The sequence below is a fragment of the Chelonia mydas genome, chromosome 2 (genome assembly GCF_015237465.2).
Source record: "Chelonia mydas isolate rCheMyd1 chromosome 2, rCheMyd1.pri.v2, whole genome shotgun sequence".
Taxonomy (NCBI): Eukaryota; Metazoa; Chordata; order Testudines; family Cheloniidae; genus Chelonia; species Chelonia mydas.
Window position 1 is genome coordinate 31,941,863 of NC_057850.1, and position 22,448 is coordinate 31,964,310.

The window sequence follows — 22,448 nt, forward strand, 5'->3', positions numbered from 1 at the left end:
TTTCATTCTGATCGCATGAGTTTACAGAACCTTTCCTGTCTTTGTCCATAGTTACTAAGGCTCTGATTCAGGACAGCACATAGGCATTTGTAAGAACCATAATTTTAATTTGTTATATTTCTGGTTCCAAATAGATTAACTGTTCATAAAAATGCTTTAGCATAAGGTAGTTTATTCATTATTTTTACACTGCACTTTTTGTCAGTGATGGATTTACCCTCTCAATTGCTTTGAGCAGAGATTAAGAACATTTGTCCTCTGGTCTGCCCTAAGGAATTTTTAAAAAATACATGTCCATCCTCATCTTGATTTCCTGGCTTAATGGAATCGAATTTGGAAAATAGGCAAAACTTCAAGTATACATGAGAATGCATTGGACACTGTGTCCAAGTGATCAGAGAGGCTCCATTGGGTCAAATCAGGGAGAACCCCCCCGCCCCACACTTTCTTAATGCCAGAATGTTGCCTCAGACTTTGGTGCATCCAGTCCATAGGTAGTTTTCGATGGCCAGTTATCTCCCCACTAATTGCAGCCTGTAATATTTTAACATTTCTCCTTGTGATAGGATGTTCTCCCCACACTTGCCCTGAAAGGGTTAAGGTGACCAGAGGGGCCAGTTAGCCTATTAGGTGGCAGGCTGGGGGTAAGTAAAATGGCTAGAGAAGCCTTAGTTAGAGGAAGCTCACCTGTGCAGAAACAGGTGGGGCCTATATAAGCCAGGAAACTGGCACCAGAAAGGGCTGTTGAGAAAAACTGCAGTCACAACCCGGGAAGAGGGAGGAGTGTTTGGAGGCTGCAGAGATGTGGAGGCTGCAGCTCCTCCCTGGGAGGAGGGAGCAGTGAAGCTGGTAGATCCAGAGAAGGAAAGGAGAGCTGGAAGGTTAGGAAACGGTTCAGGGAAATGCAGCAAGGTATGGGGTGGAACAGACTGACTACCGACTAGAGAGTTCCCTAAGCTGGAACCTAGAGTAGCGGGTGGGCCCGGTTCCCCAACCAGTCACTGGGGAAGTCGCATCAGTGGAGCAGTGTGTAGGAAGACTGCCTGAGCCTGTTTGGTGGAAGACACCCTCCCCTCCCCAGAAGGGAAAACCATGGCAGTGGCCTAGCCGGAGGGCTGAGTCATAAAGAGGCCACAGGAGCTCCTGGAGTAAGGAAGGGGCTGCAGACAAAGACTGAGGTGGAGGGACAGCTTGCACCTGTGGGGAGAGCCGTTGACCTGATGAGCTATTCCCCACAACCTCCAGGAGGAGGCACCATACCTGCGGTGATTAGAGTGCACAGTCACACTCCTGCTTTATGCCCAACAGATATTCGGGCTAACGTGTCCATCCTGATGCATCACTGCATACCACTGATCTCTACTAACAGTATTGCCTTGGATGTTGATAGTTCCATAAATTGAAATTAATTTACCTAATACATCGGTTTCTGACCATACCATTTTACTGGGGATGGAATTGGTTTTTATTGGCTGTAAAATCTGGAAACACTGTAGTTCTCTTGACTGGAAGTCTATCGCTGTAAAGAGCTGCTGGCTTTCATAAGAAGAGTTTTTTACACAAGTGTAACTTTCCATTTCTTCACTAAGGGAAGTGGGATCTACCCTTTGGGGGCTTAAGTATGTGACTCACCAGCTAGTGCACTCCCTAGTGACTGGGCATGGCATGGCAGACCCTACTCCTGTAGCTCCCCCTACTAACAACTGGTCCAGCCCTACGGTGGTTGGGTGTGACTTGGTCCTTCGATTGGGGCACACACAGTCCAACAACTTATAGTCCTTCAACTTCATCTTGGACCCCCAGTCCCAGTGTGGACTCACTAGCCCATACCCCCGGTATTGGGGGGGTTTCAGCAGTGCTCATCCCTGGTTGTGGGGAGTCTGGAGTAGCTTTGCAGCACATTGTCAGTGGGCTGATAGAGGAACTTAAACCCTCCCCCTCCATTTGGTTCCACTCCAGGAACCCCTGCATAGGTACTCAGGACCTGACTATACAGAGCCATTCCTGCCTCCCTGGACAGTGTATCAACTCTCCTCTCTTTAAGCCTCTTCCCCAGCCTCATTGCAGAGATTCTTAGCTAGGCAGCAGGTTCTGCTGCAGGAGATTTTTTTTTTTCTTCCACTCCTCAGTGGCAAGGCAGTCCCCGGTTCAGCTGGACATTTCCTGCTCACTGCAGGCTCCTCCACTGTTCAGACTCCTGAGCAGACTCACTTCCTGCCACATTTTTCCCACCTGTCTTGGGCTCCCTGTTGCAGGCAGGCTTTGTCTGCCAGCAGTCCCAATCAGCTCCCTGACTCCTCTGGCTCTCACTCTGTGAGAGAAGCCTAGCTGATCTGTTCTCTTTCCTAGTCAGGCCCTCACTGAGCCAGGTTCTGCCCTTTTAACTCCTTCCTCCAGGTTTGACATTTACTGCAGATGTAGCAGGGTGAGGCTAATTGCATCCATAGGTTCTCATTAACCCCTCCAGGCCCAGCATGGGGTTGGTGCACTCCATCACAGTGACACATAGTGGCTGGCAGTTTTAGAATGATAACAAAATAGAGAGGGCATGATTGAAGAGCCTTCCCCACATGTGCCTCATTCCCACCCTCATAAAGAAGCTAGGCACAGTTGCAGTCCCTGCACTTTCTCAGATGTAGGATTGCTCCTTCCTACTGTCCCTTGGGGTGCAGTAAGTAATTGAAAGAGGTTGAAGAAGGGAAAAGAAGATGAAGAGGCAGGACCCTGCCCAGCCTTGACCCTCATTCCCTTGCTGAGCTGGCCAGCCATGGAAAGGACCACACACAGCTCCCTACTAAGGGGTGCTGCAGTGGACACACTGCCCCTACACACAGAAGAGTCCCAGGAGAAAAGATGCTCCCCAGATTGTCCCTGGGGTGGTGCATGTTTACATTGTCTCCAATATATGTTTAGGCCTTACTAGCACAATGTGGGTTTAAAGACTTTTCCTGACCATTTTGTTTGTTATTATCCCTCACCTCTGAAGTTGTAACCCTCTACTTGTGAACCACCATTCCCAGTGCAACCGGTTAGGGGTTCCCAAGCTTTTTTTCCCTGAGGCCCACCCATGCAGCTCTGGCCCACAATTAACATGCGTCGATCAGGGAGAGGGGTCCCACAGGGCATGCACAGCCCCTTGCTTCCCCAGGGACCAGGGCCAGTGAGAGGGCTAAGGGGCCAGGCAAGTGCTACAGCCAGCCCTCGCCGAGACCTTCAGCAGCCCGCTGAGTACCTTGAGCTGCTCACATGGCAGTCCTGTTCCAGTCACCCACCCAGCACCCTGGTGTGCCTCACAGGCACCCGTTGCCCAGGAATGAGGGAAGGATTTGGGGCAATCAGTGCTGGGCTGAGGCAAACGCTTGGGTTGGGCCAGGCCCAGCCAATAACTGGATGCTCCCAATCACCGGCCCACTGAGCTCCAATCCCTGGGGTGATCACAAGGCTGATACTCTAGGGGGCCTGACAGCCATGGATCTTGGGGTGTGGCAGCTTGGAGCAGGATTGTCTGTGAACTCTCCAGCCTCCTCCATCCACCCTTGGAGTCAACACCTCTTGGGGGGCAACCCCTTCTCCTCACCCACCGCCCAGCGGCTCTTCTTTGCCCTCTGCTGCCTGCCAGGGCCACAACTCCTCCAATATATACAGTTTTGGGGAGAAACTCTGCCCTATTCCACCCATGGCAGACCACCCCAGACTGTGTTGTGGCCCACCTTTGGGCCGTGACCCACAGTTTTGGAACCCCTGAGTTAGGAGACTAATGTAGGCATCAAAACAAAATTAGGTCTGTGCATGGGACTTCTACCACAAGCCAGGGCCCAATGCAGAAATACAGGCCAGCTTTCAGGAAGAGTTCACTTTATTGATACGGGCAAAGAAATGCTGTAGACAATGATATGGGAGAATTCCTGATGATGATGGAAACGTAATTTGATAGAGACTTTTTTATATATGTAAGTAACAGATAAACTGACAAGGTGAGCAAAATTTCTAAAGCTGTGATCAAACTCAGCTATACGTAGTGGCTTTTAATTGTCCAGATACTATGGAAGTAAAAACAATTACAAATATGGACTCTTGCAGAATTTTAAGGAAAAAAAAGTTATACTAGAGTATCATTAGAAGGAGAGACTTGTATGTGACAGATGAAATGGAGCGAGTCTGATGTTGGAACATGTTTGTGTGTCCATACTTTGCTGCTGCTGTAAAGATACAGATGTTTTAGGCTTCATATAAATTCCATCTGTGAACGTGAGTTTAAAAAACAGCCTCTGTCCTGAAGATTTACAGTCTGATGAAGTGTAGGAGACAAAGATTCAGAATGTAAGCAGAATATTTGGAGCTGAGACACAGAGATGCCCAAGATCCACAAAGGAGGTCTGGGGCTTTCTGGACCTCATTACACAGGGTGTGGGGGGGAATTAGGAACTTTAGGGCTGTCTAAATTACTGCAGGGTTCACAACTGCCCCTGCAGCAGCCCAGAAATGAGAGGGTGCAAGAGTGGCTAAAAACCAATTAGCCCCCTGTCCCTTGGATTGTGAGCATATCTCACCCAGTAAGCATTGTAGAATGACAAAAGCAGCAGTACCCCTGTTAGTGTAACCCATGGGCACTGGTGACATTATCATCCTACGCCGCTCGCATTAGCTTGAAAACAGTAGCAGACTCGTGCTTTTAGCTTCAGAGGTGGCAGGTTCAATCCCTCCGATGACCTGATCAAGAGAATTGCCACTTTTTTGATGTTGAAAATGTTACCTTTGTGTTTAAATACACTACTCCTTATTAGTGTGTCTAGGCATGACACATCCTCCCAGTGACCCCTGGTACTCTGTGAAATTGGCAAATTGCATTATGTGAAGTAGTGCACTCGTCTGTCTAAGCTCTTCCCGTCATCCTCCTAATGGAGAGCTGGAATTCACAGCTGCAACAGAAAACACATTTTATCTCTACTAACTCATTTAGAAATTATACCATTCATGTCATTTATGTCCTTTCCCCTGATTTTTCCATGAAGCAGTCTCAGTGATTTAAAAAAAGTTATTTGCTCATTCATATGTAAATACAGGTAAATACAAACTACTTCAGCTGGCTATGGTCATAACTAACCAGGAGGTTACCATCTGCCACACAGATTTTTTTCACACACAGTATGGTAAAGCAGTGAGCTAATATAACCCACATCTGTCTTTTGGTTCTTATTAGTGTATTGTACTTAAAGAGTCATTTTTAATTAGGGGAATTTTAAAGCATGCAATAATCATTTTAATTTTGCCCTCATTACACAATGGTGTCTGCACACAAGTGCTAGCAGATGGAGAAGAGAGAGATGTATTTCTGAGATGGCCCTAATTATGAGAAAAATTAAAAAGTTAATGACAACACTTTATTTGTAACCTTTTCACTCTTAATTATAAATTTGAATGCCCCTCCCTCCCTTAAACAAAGTAAAATATCAAATGCCAGATTCTTATAGACTTTAAGGTCAGAAGGGACCATCATGATCATCTAGTCTGAACTCCTGCACATTGCAGACCACAGATGTTCCCTTCCCCCCTGCATACCGCCCCCCCCAAAAAATGTGTAAGAACAGGAAACTGCAAGTTGTGTCAGCAGAGGGATTTGTCCACCTTCTTCTTTGCCCTCCCATTCCGGCCGCCAGGTTGTTCTGCCCTCTAAGCCCACGTTCATCCCAAGAGCTGCAGAGAACTTGAGACCTGTGGAAAACAAGTCCCCAGGTCATCCCATGGCATCATTCCTCTGGAGCTGTGCTTCCCAGTTGTCACTATTGGTCATAGCCCCAACCCCTTCCCTGAATGGAGGGACAACCAGCGTAAGCAGGTGGAATGGGTCAGAATTATTTTATGCTTTACGGTCCTCGTGAAGCTGAGAGGAGACAATACTCTGGAGAGAAGTCCCAATCTCTCCTAATCTCAGTGCACCTCTGATATGTAGGTCAGGAGAAGTGGGGATCTTGCCACATAGGTACTATAGCTCCCCTATTCACTTCAGATCCACCCAGTCTGAGTCTCTTTCATAAGCAACAATGTAGAGGATGACCAGGCCCTTAAAGTTCTAAAGACATTTTTTTCATCAGACTGTAATGATGCTAAAAGAGGCTAAACTTTGGGGCCTAAACAAGTCATTCTTCATCAAAGCTTTTAAACTATTTGAATGTCTCCTATCTTAATAGAACATTTTAGTGTTCAGTTAACAAATATATTTTGCCATATACTAAGACTGTACTGCAGAGACTTAATACTCTGTTAAAGGTGAACATCAAACATTGGCTTAAAGAGAAGTCTTTCATCTCTTTAGATTGTAAATCTTCAGAGCAGAGATTGTCTCTTAGGGTGTGTCAACATAGCAGCTGGGAGCTTGTCTCCCAGCCCAGATGGACAGACACGTGCTAGCTCTGCTTGAGCTAGCACACTAAAAATAGCTATGTGGATATTGTGGTACAGGCTATCCTCTCGAGTATAAGCCCATCCAACCCTCTCCGTCCATACTCGGGTGGCTAGCACATGTTGCCATCAATTTTGCAACATCCATGATAGGTGTAGCAGAGCTAGCATGTCTGTCTACCTGGGCTGGGAAGATCGCTTCCAGCTGCAGTGTAGACATATCCTAAAACTCACTTTAACAGATGGAATTTATATGAAGACTATTCACTCTCCTTCCTTTCAATACATTGTCTCCTATTTACAAGCCTTCTGATTAGTCTAACTTTCTCTAAGTGTTTGTCTTCACTCCAACAGTTAGCTCAAATTACTCCACTCAAGCAAGCCTAACTCAAAGGAAAGCAGCCATATAAAGTGATTTGGTTAGTGGCACAGCGTGACTGGATTAGCAGCTGGGGGAGCTGTGCTAACTCAAACTGTAACTTGTGGCTACATCCCCACCGCAATACTACCTTGTCAGCGGCACTCAAGCTTCAACCCACACTCCCTATAGGGCACCTAGTTTAAAGTACCATTTAACACAAGCTAGAGATTTTTGTGTGTGGGTGGAAGTCAGGTTAGGGACAACACTTGAGTTATTCTTTGAGCTAACACTGCAGTGAAAACTAGCCCCAGGTAGTCAACTGGCGGTTAGAAATAATGGGTGCCTTAAGCAGGCTCAAAGCTCTGCCATATGTATAAAAGGATGACTTCTGTAATAAAAAAAAACCACCTGTATTAGTTGGCAATAAGGATCTATGATCACCACAGACCCTAGCAAGTGGGAAAGTTTGAAACGTCAAAGCATCCTCCAGTTTGTGCCTACCTTGTGCCATTTCCTGTGAAGCAATTGTACTCTGGTCATTGTGCCAACAATGTCCCAAACTGAGGCAGATGTTGTGTGAGATAGATGGGTGTCCATGCCCGTGGTACATGATTCAGAGAATATGATTCATGATTCAGAGAATATCATGATTCAGAGAATATCTTGGAGATTTTAAAAAAACATTGAGTATTTGGACTAGCAGGAAAATAGGACAATCATTCTCCCCTTTCCATGATAGACAAATTCTCCCATAATTGCAGCCTTCTTGAAATATACTGTTCTTCAGTCAATATATGTTGACACTGCTGGTCATGGAGCTCTGCAAAGGGCCTTTCAGAAAGTTAAGCTGTACTTTTAGACAATGGGTGAAATTCTGAGCCTGCTGAAGTCAATAACATTCAAATGGACTTCAATGGAACCATGATTTCACTGGGTATCTGCAATGCAATAAATACCCCAGAAAACTTTTCTTATTTTTTTCTCCCTTGTTAGCACAATCCTACTTGGTTCTCTCAGATGCATTGGTTAAAAATTATTTTAGTCTTATTTTTTGTGTCCTTTTCAGGATAATCTTTTATGCTGAAGTGTGTTTGTGGATGTCCAATGTGAGTTCAGTTATTTATTATTTCTGACTGGTGTTACCACATCAACTTGAAGGCCCAAATGAGATCAGAGCCCCATTGTGCTATGGGCTGTACAAACATGTCCTACGAGACAATCCCTGCTTTGAAGATATAAAGTGAAACCCTGACCCTATTGAAGTTCATGGGAGTTTTGTCATTGACTTCAGTGGGGCAAAGATTCCACCCATGCAATCTCAACACATGAACATGCAAGCAAGGTATGAGCTAAGGCACAAAGCAATTGAATAACTTGCCAAAGAACACACATCTGGGGTGGTGCTGTTAATTTTATCTCTATCTCCTTTGTCCTAATCTAGAGCCTTAAATACAGGGCCGTTGTTTCTCCCTGGACTTTTGCATTTCCCCTTGGTCAGTGATGCAACCTAGGCTCTAGGATGTAGCAGTTTGGGTCTCCCAATCCCTTCCTGACGTATTCCCATGACTTACTCTCAGTCATGTGCTTTTTCGCCTATATGGAACTGGCTGGCAGAGTTTTCCTTTCCTCTTTTCTAAGGTGTCAGCTCCTGATACAGGCATCATCATTGCTTTAGTTGCAGAGCATGGCTTCACTATTTCTACTATGATAAGAAATGGTATCTCCCAAATAGTTTGTCTTCAGTGTCTTTCAGTTTTTCCCAAATGGCCTTTCATGAACTACTTCAGTGTGGTTTTTCTCCCACAGAAGTAGACTTCATGGTGGGCTGTTACCTGAGCTACTCAAAAGTAAGGATATCTTCTTGTCCTCCCCCCCCCGCAAAAAAAATCTCCATTCCATCTGGATTATTTTTAGTGTATTTTACACTCATCTTCATTGTTTGTGTGAAATTTCAGGACTATGAGGAGTTTGGTTTTTGCACTGGATAATACACAACTCAATAACTCAAACATTTGTGAAATTGTTAGCAGAAACAGAAGGCAGGGAGTTCCCCATGTGTGAAACGTATTTTATTGGGAAGAGGAGAAAGTGCAAGAAAGAGGGAAGAAAATTGTACTATTAATATACATTCTTTTTGTGATGGAGAACTAGGAGGGGCAGGAGTGGGCGGTAACAGATGTAGCTGATGGTGAAGGACAGAGAAGGCAGTGTGCAAGGTTCACACATATTTTATTTTGTATTAAGAATGGCACAGAGAATGTGGACATAGTTGCAGACAGAGGATTTGGCTTGTGTCAAAAATGGCATGCAGATCGAAAAAGAAACACCTATTATCTGGAAAAATCATCTTATATCTTGATCACCTTGCATGATTCTTTTAGTTTTGCATGGCAAAGGAATGAGACATTGTGAAGTTATTATTGTTTTCAGTTCTCTGAAAGCATGAATATATAGATGCCAGTGTTCCACATTAAGCATGTGCATATGAAGCATCTGCCAGGTTACATGCAAAATTTCAGCCATTGAACTGTCTTAGCCAATACACTACAGAGTGAAGGCATTCATTATTGATTTGATGCCAAGGGCTTACAGAACTGGTCCTTTCCAGGAAGCGTGTGGCCAAAATTTGGAATTGCTTGTCAACAGGAGGGTCTTCTTGCAGCAGAGATGCCATGTGCCTTTTATAAACTCCCCTGCTGAACATATATTGAGCTGAACTTGGCACTCATTCACAATTTGCACATCAATTTATGATGTGAACAGGCACAATGCCACTCCAACAGATGGGCATGAGTATAGCCATACCAGAAAACCAGCATGTGCATTGAGTTTGGAAAATGTGTGTAATTTAAAGGAATTTGCCATCCCCACTCTGACTCTGTGCTGGATTAATTTTAAACACAACCGTCTGCAATGATGGTCCTTAAAACATACCATTGCCTTAGATATATCTAATGTAGATAGATAATTTCAGTGTTTACAAGATTTCCTGTGGTACAAGAGAATTTTATAGCTAGACTCTGATCCTTGCACCATTATAGTCAATGGGAACTTTGCCATTGATGTCAATGATCATTGGATCAAGCCTGTAGTCAGGTAACATCTATGTGTCTTAAGTAAAATTGGCAAGTTTTTAAGAGTTGACACTTTGGGTGCTGCATTCTTTCAAAAATCTGGCCCCAAGTGTCACAGCAAGTACTGCTGGGTACTGAATGCTCTGGGAAATTTGGATTTTATTTAGGTGCCTAAAAGGTAGCTGAACTTTTTGAAGAGTCTAGCCCCAACTGTGGGGGCTCAACACATGAAAATCTGGCCCCCTGTGGTGTATGTATCTTCCACAATCATAGAACATTATGTTCACTTCTGGTAAATTGGGCTTGGTGTTCTGAAAGGGAAAAAGGAAAGTGCTTTGAACAGTTTTCTACAACAGAAATCCATGCATCTTCACCTAAATGAATTGTCTGCTGAAAAGAAAGTAACCGGAGCTAACAGTTGTGCATAATTTCTGCTAACTATACTAGATCTTAATTTCAGGTGGAACAGGAATTTTAAATGAATCTGCATATTAATTCCTTTAGCTGTGAAATTTATTACTGCTGATACAAGTACTTTATAGTTTTCTCAGAGCCAATATATTTTCACTTTTGGGAATAGCCCCCCACTCCCGACTGGAACTGCTACAAAATCTATTTTGAAATAAAAATAAAGCCTGAGCTTGGACACAATATCACCAGCTCCAAGGTTTGCAGGAAGATGTTAAATATATTCGATTGGCACTAATGACAATTCATGTAAACCAATTACATTTGACTTTGCTAGAGCAATTTCAGTACCAATGAATTTTTGGTCAGTGCATCACCTGTTATTAACTTGAAGTCATGACATCTATTGGAATATTTATTTATAAATGTACATAAAGCAAGCTTATTGGAACACAATGAAATACATGAGTTACTTAGATAAATGAAAGATACTTTTTTCATAGATTAAAAATAAAACAGGTGAATCATGTCCTCCTATATCTTTCCCAAACAGTTGCATATGGTATCCCTGGCATTCAGCAGCGTTGAAACTGAGTCGCCCTTTGTCAAAACGTAATATTTCACTCCAGCCCAGGCAATGGGAGCACATTACAGTGAATACAGTCATACTACTGGGACAAAGTATTGCCTACAGCCTGGGTCTTCAAACTAGTTACCATATTTAAAAAATCCAATGAGTAAGGTACTGATCCTGCAAAAAAACTCAGTGCAGGAAGAAACCAGCAGTTGCATAGAGCTCTGAAGTCCATTGAGCCCCAGGTATGTATTCTCACAGAGCTCGCTGCACAGAGGTGGATTATGGTTTTGTGGGACCCTGGGCCAGAGCAAGCGGGGGCCCCTCCCCACCCCTTCTGCCTGCAGTCCCCCCTTCCCTCCCTCCCAGTGCTCCTGCCAGGGAAATGCGGTCAGGGAGTGGGGGCTTCCCCCACTTCCTCCCAGCAGGAGCACCGAGCGGGCAGAACGGGTGGGGGTGCAGAGGTGCCCATTTTTCTGAGGGGCCCCCCTTTGACTGGGGCCCCTGGGCCTGGGGCATGGTGGCCCAGTGGCTAATCAGCATTGAAACTGGCTGCAAAATCTGAGTCTGAAATTTCAAAAACCAACCCATACTGAGATTTCCTTCTAGTTAGCCCCCTCATGTGGAGTCTAGCTACAAGAAGGAGTTATTGGGCCCCATGTTTAAAATTTTAAATTGTAAACTCCTTAGGACTGGAACTTGGTCTTCACGGTGTCTTATATGGTGCTGAGCATTCTGTCCCTAGTTGCTTAACTGCTTTGTTGGATCAGGGTTGCCATTAATAACAGCAAAATCTGCTGATGAACCTAACTTACCATTCACTCCAGTATTCTGAATAACTAAAAATATACACATTGAACACCACATTGAAATAAACAGGCTTGTCTAATGACTAAGGCCAATATTTTTAAACCAGCGTGCCTACAGTTAGGCACTTAAATCCATTTTTAGGCCCTTGAACAAGTGGCCTGACATTCCAAAGTGCTGGACACCAATAGCATCCACCGACTTCAGATCCAAATTTGGCAACATTCTCTTAAATGCAGTGTAACCTCTTCAGAGGGGGAACCTTCCCATACTGACATTGACACTGTAGATAAAGCAACTTGTTCTATAGCTGTGAATGCAGTGGCAGCCCATTCTGTGCCTACGGACTGAAGTCTCGGATTGAACTGATGTGCTCCAACTGTCATGCCACGCCATCGCAAAGTATTTGTTGGAGCTGCAAGTACAGGGTCACTGTGTAGTATCTAAAACGTGACATGATCATAATGTCACTTGAAAGTGCTGTAAGTGCAATGTCAATACAGGTCAATGTCTGCACTATCTATCTATGCAAAGATGCAGATAATTGTAGCATATACTTGACATTGCACTGTCACCTTGAATATTAATCATAGAATCCTAGGACTGGAAGGGACCTTGAGAGGTCATCTAATCCAGTCCCCTGTACCTATGGCAAGACTCAGTATTATCTAGATCAGTGGTTCTCAAAGCCGATCCGCCGCTTGTTCAGGGAAAGCCCCTGGCGGGCTGGGCCAGTTTGTTTACCTGCCGTGTCCGCAGGTTCAGCCCACCGCGGCTCCCACTGGCCGCGGTTTGCTGCTCCAGGCCACTGGGGGCTGTGGGAAGTGGCGTGGGCCGAAGGATGTGCTGGCCGCCACTTCCCGCAGCCCCCATTGGCCTAGAGCTGCGAACCGCAGCCAGTGGGAGCCACGATGGGCCGAACCTGCGGACTCGGAAGGTAAACAAACTGGCCCGGCCCACCAGGGGCTTTCCCTGAACAAGTGGCGGGCCGGCTTTGAGAACCACTGATCTAGACCATCCCTGACAGGTATTTGTCTAACCTGCTCTTAAAATTCTCCAGTGACAGAGATTCCACAACCTCCCTAGGCAACTTATTTCAGTGCTTAACCACCCTGACAGTTAGGAATTTTTTCCTAATGTCCAATCTAAACTGCCTTTGCTGCAATTTAAGCCCATTGCTTCTTGTCCTATCCTCACATGGAAGAGGGAGAAAAATTGTTCTCCTTAACCTCTAACAACCTATTATGTACTTTAAAACTGTTATGTCCCCTCTCAGTCTTCTCTCTTCCAGACTAAACAGACACAATTTTTTCAATCTTCTCTCATAGGTCATGTTTTCTAGACCTTTTATCATTTTTGTTGCTCTTCTCTGGACTTTCTCCAATTTGTCCTCATCTTTCCTGAAGTGTGGCACCCAGAATTGGACACAATACTCCAGTTGAGGCCTAATCAGCTCAGAGTAGATCAGAAGAATTACTTCACATGTCTTGCTTATAACACTCCTGCTAATACATCCCAGAATGATGCTCGCTTTTTTTTTTTTTGCAATAGTGCTATACTGTTGACACATATTTAGCTTGTGATCCACTACGACACCAGATCCCTTTCTGCAGTACTCCTTCCTAGACAGTCATTTCCCATTTTGTATGTGTGCAACTGATTGTTCCTTCCTAAGTGGAGTACTTTGCATTTGTCCTTATTGGAAAAATGGTCTGAAATAAATAGAATGAAATTCAATTTGTCCAGATCATTTTGAATCTTAATCCTATTCTCCAAAGCACTTGGAACCCTCCCAGCTTCATACCATCTGCCAACTTTTAGTGTACTCACTATGCCATTATCTAAATCATTGGTGAAGATATTGAACAAACTGGACCCATAACTGATCCCTGTGGGATGCCACTTGATATACCTTTCCAGCTTGACTGTGAATCACTGATAACTACTCTGTGGGAAGGGTTTTCCAACCAGTTATGCACCCATCTTACAGTAGCTGCATCTAGGTTGTATTTTCCTAGTTTGTTTGTTTATGAGAAGGGCACACGAAACAGTATCAAAAGCCTTACTAAAGGCAAGATATACCACATCTACCACTCCCCCCCTCCCATCTACAAGGCTTTTTACCCTGTCAACGAAAGCTATCAGGTTGGTTTGACATGATTTTTGTTCTTGACAAATCCATACTGACTGTTACTTATCACCTTAATATCTTCTAGGTGTTTGCAAATTGATTGTCTAATTATTTGCTCCATTATCTTTCTGGGTACTGAAGTTAAACTTACTGGTCTGTAATTCACTGAGTTGTCCTTATTCCCCTTTTTATAGATTGGCACTACATTTGCCCTTTTCCAATCCTCTGGAATCTCTCCCGTCATCCATGACTTTGCGAAGATAATCGCTAATGGCTCAGATATCTCCTCAGTCATTTTTTTGAGTATTCTAGGATGCATTTCATCAGGCCCTGGTGACCTGAAGACATCAAACTTGTCTAAGTAATTTGAACTTGTTTTACCTATTTTAGCCTCTGCTCCTACCCCAGTTTCACTGGCATTTACTATGTTAGATGCTCAATCACTACTAACCTTTTTGGTGAAAACTGAAAAAAAAAGTCATTTAGCACTTCTGCCATTTCCACATTGTCTTATTGTTTGTTCCCCCCTCATTGAGTAACAGGCATACCCTGTCCTTGGTCTTCCTCTTGCTTCTAATGTTTTTGAAGAACACATTGTTTTCTTTTTACTCTGTTTCTAGCTAGTTTAATCTCATTTTGTGCCTTGGCCTTTCTAATTTTGTCCCTACATACTTGTGTTTGTTTATATTCATCCTTTGTAATTTGACCTAGTTTCCTCTTTTTTTTTAGGGTTCTTTTTTTTTGAGTTTCAGATAATTGAAAATCTCCTGGTTAAGCCAGGGTGGTCTCTTGCCAAACTACCTGTCTTTCCTACACAGTGGAATAGTTTGCTCTTGTGCCTTTAATAATGTCTCTTTGAAACACTAACTCTTTTGAACTGTTTTTCCCCTTAGACTTGCTTCCCATGGGCTCTTACGTATCAACTCCCTGAGTTTGCTAAAATCTCCTTTCTTGAAATCCATCATCTTTATTGCGCTGTTTTCCCTCCTAACATTCTTTAGAACTCTACCATTTCATGATCACTTTCGCCCAAGCTGCCTTCCACTTTCAAATTCTACCAGTTCCTCCCTACTTGTCAAAATCAACTCTAGAACAGCCTCTCCCCAGTAGCTTTCTCCACCTTCTGAGATTAAAAAAAAAAAAATGTCTCCAATACATTCCAAGCACTTGTTGGATAATCTGTGCCCTGCTGTGTTGTTTTCCCCAACAAGATCTCTGGGTAGTGGAAGTCCCCCGTCACCACCACGTCCTGTGCTTTGGATGATTGTTTTTAAAAAAAGGATTTTTAAAAAATCCTCGTCTTCCTGGTTATGTGGTCTGTAGGAGCCCCCTACCATGACATCACTTTTCTGTCACCACTTTTATCCTTACCCAGAGACTTTCAGCAAGTCTGTCTCCTATTTCCATCTCCACCGCAGGCCAAGTGCATACATCATTGATCTATAATGCAACACCTCCTCCTTTTTTCCCCTGCTTGTCCTTCCTGAGCAAGCTGTACCCTTTTATACCAATATTCCAGTCATGTGCATTGTCCCACCCACTCTCTGTGATGCCAATGATGTCCTCGTTGTGTTTATTCACTAGCATGTCTAGTTTTCCCTGCTTATTCACCATACTTCTCACATTAGTATACCGACATCTAAGATACTGATTTGGTTTCCCCACTATGTTCTCTTTTTCTCTCTCCCTTATCCCAGCTATAATGGCCCATGCTCTCCTCAGATTCCTGTCTTTCTCCCAGGTCTCCATGTTTTTGACTTACCTGTGGGCTTTTGTACTCTGCCCCCATCAATTATTATATTATAATTATGCATCTGTTTCATTATTATGTGCTCTATATAAACTTAGGCTAAACATTCCTGTTTCCTTCCAACTTGTCAAATTTTATTTAATTATTTCATTAAATGCCCCAAATTTATATTCAGATGGTGCTGTGGTCCTTTAACCCCAAATGCTTTCACATATCCTGGGGATATCCTCATATATGGCTAGATTCTGCTTAGCCCTTACATATGTGTGTAGCAGGAGACAGGAAGCATAGAGACTTCCTGCTCTTGCACAGCCTAGAGGCAGATGACAAAATGTCTCCTCCTCACAGAGATGAGTAAACAGAGCCAGGGCTCTCTTTCCAGCGTGCTGATGGAAGCATGCTGCACCCCTGTAAAGGAGTATAGGTTTTTGTGCAGTCCAGAGAGCAGTCTGTTTCTCAGAGGTTGAATGAGTACAGTGCTCCTCTTGGAGTGATATGGCCTAGATCCACCCCAATCCCTACAAGGCACAATCTAATCTTGAGCAGTATAGCAGCAACTACACATACTCAGAGTTCTTAACTGAGGTGAAGATTTTGTCATAGTTATTTTTCATAAGTCACGGGCAATAAACAAAAATTCACAGAATCTTGTGACCTGTCCCTGACTTTTACTAAAAATAACTGTAACAAAATGGGGCGGAGAAATCCAGCGCCCACCGCTGCTGCGCCTCCAGGGTCCTGCTGTGCCTGTGGTGGCTTGGAGATCCAGGATCCCCCTTGCTGCCCGTGTTAGCTGAGAGTGCTGGGGTCTACCCACTGCCTGAGGCAGCTTGGAGATGCGGGCCACCCCTCTGCCGAAGGTGGCTTGGATTCCAAGGCCTGCTGCTGGGAGCTGCAGGGTCCTGCCATCTGAGAGTGGCAGCTCCACCGCCCCAGGCTGAACCTCTGTGACCTCCGTAACATAATCTTAGCCTTATTCTTAATCCATTAGAGAAATACATAATTTCTCTTGTTATGGTGCATGAGTCCCTCCCCCCTGCACCCCCGTGTTAAGACACTTTAGGTTACAGGAACCAAGGAGATTCAAAGCGGAAAGTTTCAAAGTAGTTTCTTGATTCTCAAATACAATATACTAGAAGAATGCATCTGGCTGTTTACCTAAAGTGACTATACATCCTGGTTTTGCCAAGACAGTCGCTGTTTTTTGTATGCTGTCCAGCATCTTCTTTCAGAACACTGGACACATCCCAATTCTCTCTCTTTTTTTCCCAGTCAGGGGGTGGGGGGTGGTAATATCGACAAAATATCTCTTGCTATAGTGAGATGCATTGCCATACTGAGCAGAATTTGCTCTGTTTTCTGGGAGCGAACAGGCCAGTGGAATAAGTGTTAACTCCCAAAATCATTCATCACATTTTAAGAGAAAAGACAAATAAATGTAGAGACTATCTGACCTGTTCTGTTGTTCAGTGGACATTTATTAATACTTTTTTTCCCCCAGTATTTCATGCTAAACTCATTCAGAATGCTGTTACTGGGGGGGAATCATCGACTGTGAGAAATAATCACATGTTGCTGTTGAGTCAGAAGCTGATACAGTAGTACTCGTTTTCACACTAAACAGCAGTGCTGACATCCCCTCTGAAATGTAAGAAAACTCTTTTTAAGGAGCCATACTCTTTAAATGTCAGCATAAGACTTATTTAAGGTAATGAAGACACAGCTATCCAAATCAAGGTTCCGTGGCTAGTATCTACCAATTACAACAGTGTAACAGCAGAAAATGGAGATAGTTGGCTTACTTGTCAGTAGGAAATATGCAGATTTATGTAAATAGTTTTATGCTGGTGGAACTCATTGATTTCAGTGGAAATTCTTCCTGACTTACACTAGTGTAAGAGAGGAATTAGGCATAGAAAGTTCTGGAAATTTAAACTATTGTGATTTACATTTGCTTTGTTAAATCCTTTATTTTGTTTTTTCTGATTTTGTCTTCATTATTTTAAATGAATCCTAAATACAAATCCAAGCCTTTGGCACAAATCACAGCAGTGTAGCTTTCAAAGTATCCTAGTCCAGACTGTCACCTACATGGGGAAAAACCAAGTAGCAGACAGGTGTACACATACATTTAATCATGTAATCTTCTCTTCTGGGGAGCAAGGGGGATGCAAGGTGATCCTGTGTGGAATGGACAGAGGGCCAAGCCCTCTAATCATTAATCAAATGGCTGGTGGGGTAGGGGAAGTCGCACGCTTGAGAATCCCATTCACTCCAAGTCCTTGGGTTCAGGACTGTTGTACTAGGGATGGTAAGGGTCAGGGGCATGTCCCCACTCTCTGCAACATCTTTGCCCTCTAAATCCAAGAGATTATGCTATCTTAAATCAATGGTGGTCCTATTAGCATTAACGTATACTGCTGCCTGTTCCTTTCCAGGACCCTGGCCCCAGACCTGCCCTCTTTAAATTCCTTCTGTTAGCAAAACAGTCAGTTCTCTTTGCATGAATTTCCACTCCACCCACTTAAAGCAATTGAGCAACTGAGCTTTCTGAGGATGGAGTGTGGAGGGGCTTGGGAGAGCAGGGCAACTGTTCTGTGCCATTTGTATACCTTAGTGGATCTTCACTAGCACTGAGCCTGTGGCCCCTTCCCTGACCTGCGCCCGTCAGAGCTTTCCATAGTGCTCTATATGAAGCTGGAGAAGAGCAGATTTCCATGGTGTATAGAGGGTGCTTGGGCATTCCAAATAGACACTCCATCTGCAGGTGTGTTGGCCCTCTGTGTTGTGGGTGAATTTCATGCTTTATATGTAAATCTACATCTCTAGCTTGTTAAACTGATATTTCTATCTGGTGTTGATATCACCTGTTGTGCTATACAGCTGTGTTTCAGTCCATATGAAAACTGTGGTGGTTTTTTTTTTCTGTTTTGTCGTTCTTTAAGATAAGACATTGATATTTAAGTTTAACATTTTGTAGAAAATCTTTGTTTAACATGAGACCAGTATGCCTGTTTCACAGACTATTTATGCTGCCAGTTCTCTTCTGCTGAAAAACTAATTTGCTTCACTGAACAAAGCTGTATTTATTTGGAATTTAAAACTCCATTCCAAAGAACACTCATGTAGCACACCCTGGACATAAAGCACAATGACGAAAACCTGCACCATAATCATTTTTCCTATATGGGGTTGTAACCCATCAACTACATAGCTCTACAGGTAAAACTGCTTAAGACGGTTACTAGAGCAAACTAGGCAGGTATGTAAACATCAGTCATTTCCAGGTGGGTTCCATGAACTAGACCTTCTCCCTATCTGATAGAGGAAATAATTCAGGTGTCAAAAAAACAAGGAAGATCTTTGCTTTGTGATGAGGATACGAATTCATCTGTGCACCCATTCACAATGGCAGAGAATGCTTTCTAGGCCTAAGGCAATGCTCAGTCTCATGCATCACTGGTTAAAAGGACCTGTTGGTTTTACTGCTTCCAAATCCCTTCCCCCCCCTCCCATCCATTCAGAGAAGGATAACTATTTTAACACCTGATTACAAGAATTTGTTTTCAGAGCACATATTTGTTAGGCAAAAGAGATGTCTGACATGGTAAGATCTCTTGGCTACAGAATTCTGTTCTCTGGCCAGCACTGGAATGCCTTTAGCCAATCAAGGTCGACTACCACTGGCCTTTCCCTCAACATAGTTTTTTTCAGTCATCTGTGTCCCTACACCAGAAATCTAAAATAATTCTAATTGTGACCACCTACCTTGCATTTAACTGCTATTGCCACTATTCTGCAATAATAGTATCTCTGTTTATTAGGAGACAGAAGACAGAACCTGTCTTCAAGGGCTGAAAAAGTAGTTTCTCAGACCACTGAGTGCGTACTCATTAGAACTGGCTAGGTAGGGATATTTCCAATTCCTTAGACAATATATTTTAAGCCATGTCAAGACATAGCTTCCCACTGCATGACCTTCTCAAAAGAAGAAAAAATCCCTTTCTTAAATATCATGGAAAGTCTACTTAAAATTACTTTTCAAATATCCAAGAAGCTTAGAAGATTCAAATAAACATTTTACCACTTCCGCATGCTGTTGTAGGAAGTTATCCAATTTATAGAAATGAGTTGATTGTTTCATAGGGATAGTAGATTTTTTTTCTCCACAATATTCTTGTCTTCCCATGTCTCTGAAAACACTTCATATGCATGGCCCACAATCAAGAATTTCAGTATAGCGTTTTACCCTCTGGTATTTAGTACCTATAGGACTGGGGTAGTCAAGAGGTGGACTGCAGGCCAAATCCGGACCGCCAGATGCTTTTGAATGGACCCTGAAATCTTTTTATTTACTTACTATTCTCATTACTGTTGGTATTTATTATTTTCTCTGGAGTCTGGCCCTTCACTGTACCTTGAAGGGGAAGGAGGGGAGAAAAAAGAAAAAAGACTACCCCTGCCCTAGGGAGTTTGTCACACGTCTAGTTCTACAAATCCTGCAGCCTATAAGTGATGGATGGCAATAGTTACATCTGTTCACACAACCCCCGCCAGGCTTGGTCTTCTGTATTTGGCAGCACTTCCCCACAATGCCAAATGAATGTCTCCTCCAAAGAAGAATATGCAGATGCCACACAGTTTAAGTCAGTGATCGCTCCCCAGAGCTAACTGATGGCATAACTATTTTTTTTCAGTTCCATGGAGTTGTTTATCTATGTACCAGCTACAACAACATTTGTTGCGAAGACCCCAGCAACAATCACTGTTTGAAAAGGTAATTAGGCGCCTAAGGACGAAGATGAGCACCTAGTGCGATTTTTAGAAATATATGGGTGCCTAACGCCCATTGATTTCAATTTGAAAACCCCACTGGCTTCCTATCTGCTTCCTTATACACCTAAATGCTTTTTAAAACTCCTCCATTCCCAGAAATTCTGCATGTCACTGCAGAAGCTGGCAATAGCAACAACACTGCTTTTTTTTTAAATTAAATATTTCACAGCCCCATATATGTTGCCACAAAAGGTTCCAGTTTATTCTCTTGAAGACATGATCACTTTAGGCATAACCTAAAAAGATATCACGCTCTATTTCGAATATTAAAAAAGATGTTCGTGAACAATGCACAATTCCTCTACATGTTGTGCTCATATAATTCAAGAAGATTCACATCGTTCTGCCAATCCCAGGAGGAGAATATATTTTAGGAAGAGTCCATAATTGTTGACTACCTCACAGACCCTTGACTGGTTTTCAGTTAACAATAGGAGAATGAGTCCGTTTGGCTACATTCGCTTTTCAGGTCCTAATAGTTTTTTAGTAAAGTTAAAGAAAAATTCTTACCACAAAAGCTATTTTCTTCCATAAGTGATATAAGAAAGGGCCCAGATACAAAAGATAAGGGAATTCAGCTGATTTGCTACAGCTGAGGTTAAAAAAGTTAGATTTCAGTAGCTATCTAGCTGTGCCTGTAGTCACATTTCTAGACATCCATAAATTGCACTTGAAATACACATGTAACTATCATGTCTGTTGAAAGTGAACAGCAATATTTATGTTGTAATATTACCAACTACAAAGTGGGTTCATAATTCCCAAGAATAGCTTTCACCGTTTTATTACATCCTCTTGTCAGACCAGCCTGGGATAATGAGCTTGTCCCATCAACATTCCCAGACCTCCTGGAAGAAAAACAGGCCTGTGATGACACACCTAGGTTGGTGACAGAGGGGATATACAAGTGGAAGGTGTCCCTGGCACCCTGGACATTCCAGTACCCAAGCAAGAGATGCAAGGGCCTGTGACAGTAGAGGGGGTACCCTCAAGGGAACCTGCACCATCCCTAGCCCCAGAAGAAGTTCCCACTGCTCCTGCCATACCCACTCTCAATAGGTGTGACAGGGTTATAAGGCCAGTAAACAGGCTAACTTACGATGCACCTGGAGTGGTTAGTGAGGAAGTGATACACTTAGCTCATTGGCTTGCGGCAGCCATAGTGGGTTTCCTCAGACCCTTTGAGGAGAATTCATGTAGTTGGTATAATCTGGAGTGTGATTTGCTGGGATGACAAATTCTCAGCTTGGGGGAGAATGTAAGTAGGGTCTAAATGAATGCTTCCCTGACAGCTAGCTGGGAAAGGAAGAGACTATGGGTGTGTTTATGTAAATACAATTTGCTCCTGCTCTGTTTACCTGTTCATCATTTACAGCTGTGTCAAAGGATCAACTTTGGCTGGTGCTGGGTACAAATGACCTTAGTACTGAATACAGGGGTAGTGAAATATGGTTACCAGTGTTCTAATTATTATAGCAATACAGCAAAGAAGGACTGTGCTTAACCTGTCCCAAATGAGGGGTGGCACCCTCAGTTTAAAGAATGTCCTTAAGCAGGGGCTCAAATGTCAGAGCCCTGTGAAAGTAAGAGAGGTGAGGACAGGAGTCCTAGTGTCCTAGTCAGGAGACTACACAACCCTTCCTCCCCCACCAGGGTCTTCTCTAGACTAAATTTAACCTGTTCTTCTCCAGTGTTTGAAGAATAGAGCTAAATAGTCTTCATTAGGAACCTCTTTTGTTATTTTAATTGCTCAATCAGAACTGAAACCACTTGTGATAGGTTTCAGAGTAGCAGCCATGTTAGTCTGTATCCACAAAAAGAAAAGGAGTACTTGTAGCACCTTAGAGACTAACACATTTATTTGAGCATAGGATTGTGTTTCTACCCTGCCTGTTAACAGCTAAAATCACTGAAAGCTGATATCACTTGAGATGGGGGTAGTGTTTCTACCCAGCCTGCAAAAGAGCTGAAAATCACTGAGAGACTAATGTGGAGAGGTAATAGCACAGAGCCAGAAGGTGACTGACAGCCAGCAGGGCGGCAGCAGAGAGGCACGATGAGCCACCAGCAGGGTGGCTGGTGGAGGAGAAGCGTGAGCAGGTAGCTGG

The 22,448-nt window shown here is 43.4% G+C and overlaps 1 protein-coding gene across 1 annotated transcript in view; it reads left to right on the forward strand.

The window, feature by feature from the left end:
• The first annotated feature begins 743 nt into the window (after nucleotides 1-743).
• The window catches only part of TMEM74 (transmembrane protein 74), a 48,626-nt gene continuing 26,921 nt past the window's right edge, over nucleotides 744-22,448 (forward strand). The window contains exon 1 of the mRNA XM_043539176.1: nucleotides 744-1,265. The gene's annotated coding sequence lies outside the window, so the exon portion shown is untranslated. The remainder of the gene's footprint in view (nucleotides 1,266-22,448) is intronic.